This window comes from Vicugna pacos, chromosome 15 (genome assembly GCF_048564905.1).
Source record: "Vicugna pacos chromosome 15, VicPac4, whole genome shotgun sequence".
Classification (NCBI taxonomy): domain Eukaryota; kingdom Metazoa; phylum Chordata; class Mammalia; order Artiodactyla; family Camelidae; genus Vicugna; species Vicugna pacos.
This window is the reverse complement of record NC_133001.1, coordinates 56163399-56168611: the sequence shown is the minus strand read 5'-3', so window position 1 is coordinate 56168611 and position 5213 is coordinate 56163399. Positions and strand designations below refer to the sequence as shown.

Sequence of the window (5213 nt, the reverse complement as noted above, 5' to 3'; positions counted from 1 at the left end):
ATCCATGGCTTCTGAGCTCCCACCATCTGCCCAAGTCCCTGGCCCTGCCCTCCGGCCACCACCATCGCACCCTCTGCAGATCCAGCTCCAACCCCCTGCCCCCTCCTTTGTCTTAGTGATCGTGGCACAGACTCTCTTCGCAGAACCAGGAGACTGGGCAGCCAGGCGTCGTGCGGCAAGAGGCAGGACTGTCCAGTCAGGGAAGCCAGAGGCCTGGACCGTGGTGGGGTCCTGGGCAGGAATCGTGGGGAAGGAGTGGGGCTGGAGGGCAGCGCCTGGCAGCCGAGAGCAAAGAAAGTTGCAGGCACAGGGGTCCTGTTTCCCTAGAGAGTGACTTTCTGCCCCAGAGCCCAGCTCCTCTGAACACAAAGACATTCTTTATCACTTCAAATCTCCAGAAATCACGAACCTTGCAATCCCAGGACTGGACAGCATCCTAAAATGTCATCTGGTCCACCCCACCTGCCAGAGGAAGGTGCCGTCAAGCCTTTACAGAAGCCACAGGGTCGTGCAGGGTCACTGGGCAGGAATGGGGTGGGGGGCGGTGGCCCAGCTCCTGCTCCTTCTCCCATAACCACCTAAGATGGGGGCAGAGTCAGAGGCAGGACCTGGGCCCCTACTTCCCGTTGCAGCCGGACAGCCCCCGTTGTGCAGCTTCAGGGGCCTGGGGAGCCAGCGAGGCCAAGGGGGCTCGGGCTGGGGGCCTGGGAGCCCACAGGCCTGTACGCTCATTCCTGGCTCGACCGCTCTTTCCAGCTGCAGAGCCTTCTGCTAACTATTTAACTCCCCTGAGCCTCGGTTTCCCCAGTGGAAAAGAGGGGCGTCCAGGATGCCCCTCAGCCCTCACCAGAGGTGAGCTCCCCTTCCCTTCCTCCTCCTCCCACCAAATTCAAGTCAAGCCAAATTGATTTTTCTAATCAGCCTCACTAATTTCCTGTCCTGGCCGTTCCCGAAACTCAAACGCCTTGTTGTTCGGGGCCCGCGGTCTGAGCTTCCTCTGGTCTTCCCGTGGGGGCCACATACCAGTGGGGCGGGTGAGGACGGGGTCAGCCCCGAGGACCCCGGGCCAGCCCGGCTCATTGTCTCGGAGCCAACGGTTTACTGATCAACTCTTTCCCCCATGCGGCCCGCCTCCCACGGCATTCACAAGATACTAACCTCATCTCGTGCGACACAGCCTGGCCGCCCACATGACAAGAGGACCAGCGTGCTTGGGCTCTGAGTCACTGGCCAACACCATATTTAATGCCTTTCCAGGGTGATTTGTCATCGAAGATCACTTCGGCTTTACCTGCCAGCATCTCCCGTGTCAGCCTCACATCCCTCGGCCTCCTGGGGCTGCTCAGCCACCTCTCTATTCCTTCTCTTCCAGCTCTGACCTCCCTCACCCAGAGTCAGTCTGTTCATCACAGGTGCCCTCACCCTTCTCCAGACGGCAGCCTCCTGTCACACCCCCAGGCCATCTTCACATTTCCTTCCTTCCCCATCTCTCCTCCACTCTCAAGCACTCTTATGTCTTCAGGAAATTCCCCATTTCTGCTGTCAGTCTGCGAAGCCCCCTCCTCCCGTCTTCCCTCGGGGAGGTCCCACTCCTCTTTCCTTCAAGCCGTCTTAGTTCCATCCTGGGTCTCCTTCACAAGCTGGCTGCAGGAAGCATGCCCCTAACCCAGAATCCTTCAAGTGCACAAGGGAAGCAGGCGAGGGCTCGGTGTGTTCCTTTCTGTGGCTGCCAGGACAATGACTACAAATCAGGTAGCTTTAAACAACACAGAGTTATTCTCTCTCAGCTCCAGAAGCTGGAAGTCCAAAACTAAGGTGTCGGCCGGGCCACGCTCCCTCTGAAGTCTCCAGGGCAGGACGCTTCCTCGCCTCACCTTAGCTTCCGGTGTTGCCAGCAATCCTTGATGGTCCTTGGCTTGCAGGGGCCTCCCTCCAATTCTGCCTCCATCATCACATGGGGTTCTCCGTGTGTCCTCTCCCTAAAGGGGTCCAAATGTCCCTCTTCTTATAAGGACCTCAGTCATTGGATGAAGCCCACCCATATGACCTCTGAATTTGATTACATCTGCAAAGCCCCTATGTCTAAATAAAGCCCCACTCACAGGTACCGGGGGTCAGGGTTTGAACACACCTTTTTGGAGGTCACAGCTCTGCCCCCACACTCGTTGTGCATCTGCCTGAGCCTAGGTTTTCTTATCTTTAGGATAACACCCACTTCCTCGGGGTGGTTGTGAAGACATGATGAGATGGAGTGGTGGAAACTGGCTACTTCCTGGCACAGATTTCTTAACCCTCTTCTGTCAGGACCCACAAGACACTCTTGCAGGTGTAACTTCAGGCCCCCTCGGCTGCTGCCTCTCCTTCCGTCTCTTTCTGTCCTGAAAAAATACAGAATGAGAGTGACAATCGTAAAGGCCAGGCCTGGAAACTCTGCAAATATTTTATTCTTTTTAATTACGGAATCACTGGCAAACCTTGCCACTTTATCACGAAGACAAGTTTGGAAACATCATTTTGTTTCTTAAACAATTAAGAACCCTCAGTTTAGACACAGCACGAGTTCCTTAGCAAGCACCTGCCCCTCACCCCTTCCCTACAGCCCAGGGCAGCCGCGGCTCCCCTGGCAGCTGAGGCCTGGGGCCCGGATGTCCAGCTGAACCCCAATTGACTGTTAACTAGCCAAACAAACCTGGGCAAGTCCTCTCAGTGATCTGGGGCTCATCCATGAAATACTGGCCCCCAGCTCACTGGGCTATTGTGAAGATGGGATGGCATATCCTGGTGACACACACGCACCTGGCAGACCCTGAGAGCCCCGTATCTGTAAGCTGCTAGACTTGCCGTGCAAACGCTGCCCCTGGGGCAGGAGAGACTCCAACCTGAATCCAGAGACCAAGGCCGGAGGGATTCCCTTCCTGCCTGAAGGCCTTGCTCTGTTCAGCACAAAGCTGTTTGCTAAGTGATGTCAGAGGCCTCCCAGGCCCCGTCAGCCACTTCAGTTCAACTCTCCACACTCCGAGCTGGAGATCGGGGCCCAGGGAGGACGAAGGCCCTGAGGGGTGTGCAGAGCTGACTCCCCGTTACGGAGGGACTGGTTCCCCACCAGCCCCCACCTCTCCTGGACCTCTCTCCATCTGGGGGGGTGGGGTGTTGAGAACTATCGCAGCAGTGACCCCAGCCAAGGATTTCTAGTCAGGCCACTGACAGCAAACATATCTCTAACTCTAGTGAATTAAAACTAATTCTGTTCTGAAAACATCCCTGGAGGCTTCGAGAATGTGCAGACTCCTGGGTGGCTGAGATCCTGCGCTCAGGCTGCAGGCTGCCTTCCGCATTCCCTGTGCCTCACAGACTTCCTGTCTCACCCTCCAGGGTCCCTCTGGGCCCGGAAGTTAGCCTCACTCTGTCTCCCTGTGCCCCAGGGTTCCTCTGGCCAGAATCTCTGTTTCTAAAGCAAGAAAGAGACAAGGCTGTTCAAATCTCTTCTTTCCTCCCTGCATTTCCCTCCCTCGCTTTCCTAAACCTTTCTCCTCCATCTCTGCGGCCAACCCCTTTTCTGTTCAAGGTGCAGGCAATTGGAGACTTTTAGAAGGATTGATAAGAATGAAACACTGGGAGGAAGAGGAGCTAACATCTTAATTAGATGTTAGGGTTTGGCCAATGGGAAATTGTCCTGACGTGCTAGACGTACTTTCCCAGAATTGCTGCTGCATAATTATTTACCATTTTTCTTTCATTATCATTCATTCACGTCGTCCACATGATAATTCCTCCTGCCAGTTTCTAGTCCACGTTAATAGTAATGCGTCATTTTCCCCAAGTGGGCATGGCTGGGTTTGTTTTGTTTTGTTGATGAGGGAGTCGGTTCCTTTTTTTAAGGAAAAAACTGTTGTTTATCTCCTTCTGTAGATGGGGAATGAAAGGACAAAATTAAAAGAGGTTTCTTACCATGCGTGAGTCTGGAGCAGATTTAGAGGAAGAGTTTCCCGGGGGTGGCACCTGACCAGGAGAGGCAAAAATGAAGTGAGTTGCCCCAGAAGGAGAATGTTTGGAATGTCTCAGGGCTCCCTAAGCGGGGTGTGGGTCCCTGTCGGCCCGGATCCCTGCCTGCCAGTAATGGCACATTTTCTAGAGGCCAGGGCATTTTCTGGGAAGGGATCACCTGCTTAGCTGATTTTTTGCCCGGAATTCCTGTTTCAAGGATCAAAGACCTGACAAGATACTGTTTCAAGCTCCATCGGAAAAGTCATCCCAGCTCTTGGTTTCTCTACTGATTTCTCTTTTCCAAAGCGGCAACCTCTCTGGTCCCCCAGACCAGGAAGGCTCCCCGGCAATACTGACTCCCCAGGACTCGAGAGACCGCGGGGTAACTGCCCAAACCGCCTCCCTCCCCCTCCCCCCACCCAGCCCCCAAGCCCCGCCCATCCATCGGCCCCCATTGCAGCGCGTTCAGCCCACGCAGCCTGTGCGCTGGGAGCTGTTCCCGGAAGGGGGTCCCCTACAATACGTCCCTGGAAATGGACATCTCTGCACCCTCTAGGGCTCCAAAGGCTGCCTGTTAAACTCTCCAGAGCCCAGAGGCGGGTAACCTAACACTCCTTTCTGATAAGCACTCGGACTGTCTTTTGCCCAAATACAATGGTCCTCATTAGCTTTCACTGGGGCTTTGAACTCCACACAAAACCCTCCCCTCCCCTAACTGCCCGCTGGAGCTGGAGCCGGCCCTGGGGGCCCGCCGCTCAGCATTTCCTCTGTGGTCTGTTTTTAAGGTGTTTATAATGGACCCTTTTCCTGCTCCAGACTCACCCCCGGAGCTGAAATCTCCTCGGTCTGGGAGGCTCTTCTGCTGCTTTCCAGTCACCGACAGCTTTTCGTGCCTGAGAGTAAGCTAAGCTGCTTCGGAGCGGGGCCAGTTCTTAGCCCCTGTGGGGAGTGGGGTGCAGGTCATTCCGATGCCCTTCGGAAGGGCCGGTGGGAACAAGGCTGAAAAAGCGAACTTGCTGGAGCCCGTTTCTCCCTCTGGCCCCAACCCGCCTCCCCAGCTGTGCTCCAAAAAATCTCTGGGAAGTGAAACAGCTCAAAGGCAGACTGCTTACTTGTCCTCCGAAGCGGTGTTTTAGCCGTCCCGCAGGCCCCTGCTGGCCCACAGAATTTGAGTCCATCCTTGGGGTTGCTGGCCTCTCACTCCAATGATGACCCATGCATGCTGAGGC

The 5213-nt window shown here is 55.3% G+C and overlaps 1 long non-coding RNA gene across 2 annotated transcripts; it reads right to left on the bottom strand.

Annotated features, from left to right (window-relative positions):
- Positions 1 to 1211: 1211 nt before the first annotated feature.
- On the bottom strand, positions 1212 to 4359 carry LOC140685937 (uncharacterized). 2 transcript variants are annotated; one of them, XR_012059405.1, is made up of 4 exons: positions 4163 to 4359; positions 3724 to 3903; positions 2132 to 2378; positions 1212 to 1979 (listed from the first exon to the last, which is right to left on the bottom strand). It is a non-coding gene; the product is annotated as an uncharacterized lncRNA (long non-coding RNA). The 2 variants fall into 2 exon arrangements; XR_012059404.1 differs by having other exon boundaries at positions 1212 to 2378.
- Positions 4360 to 5213: the final 854 nt, after the last annotated feature.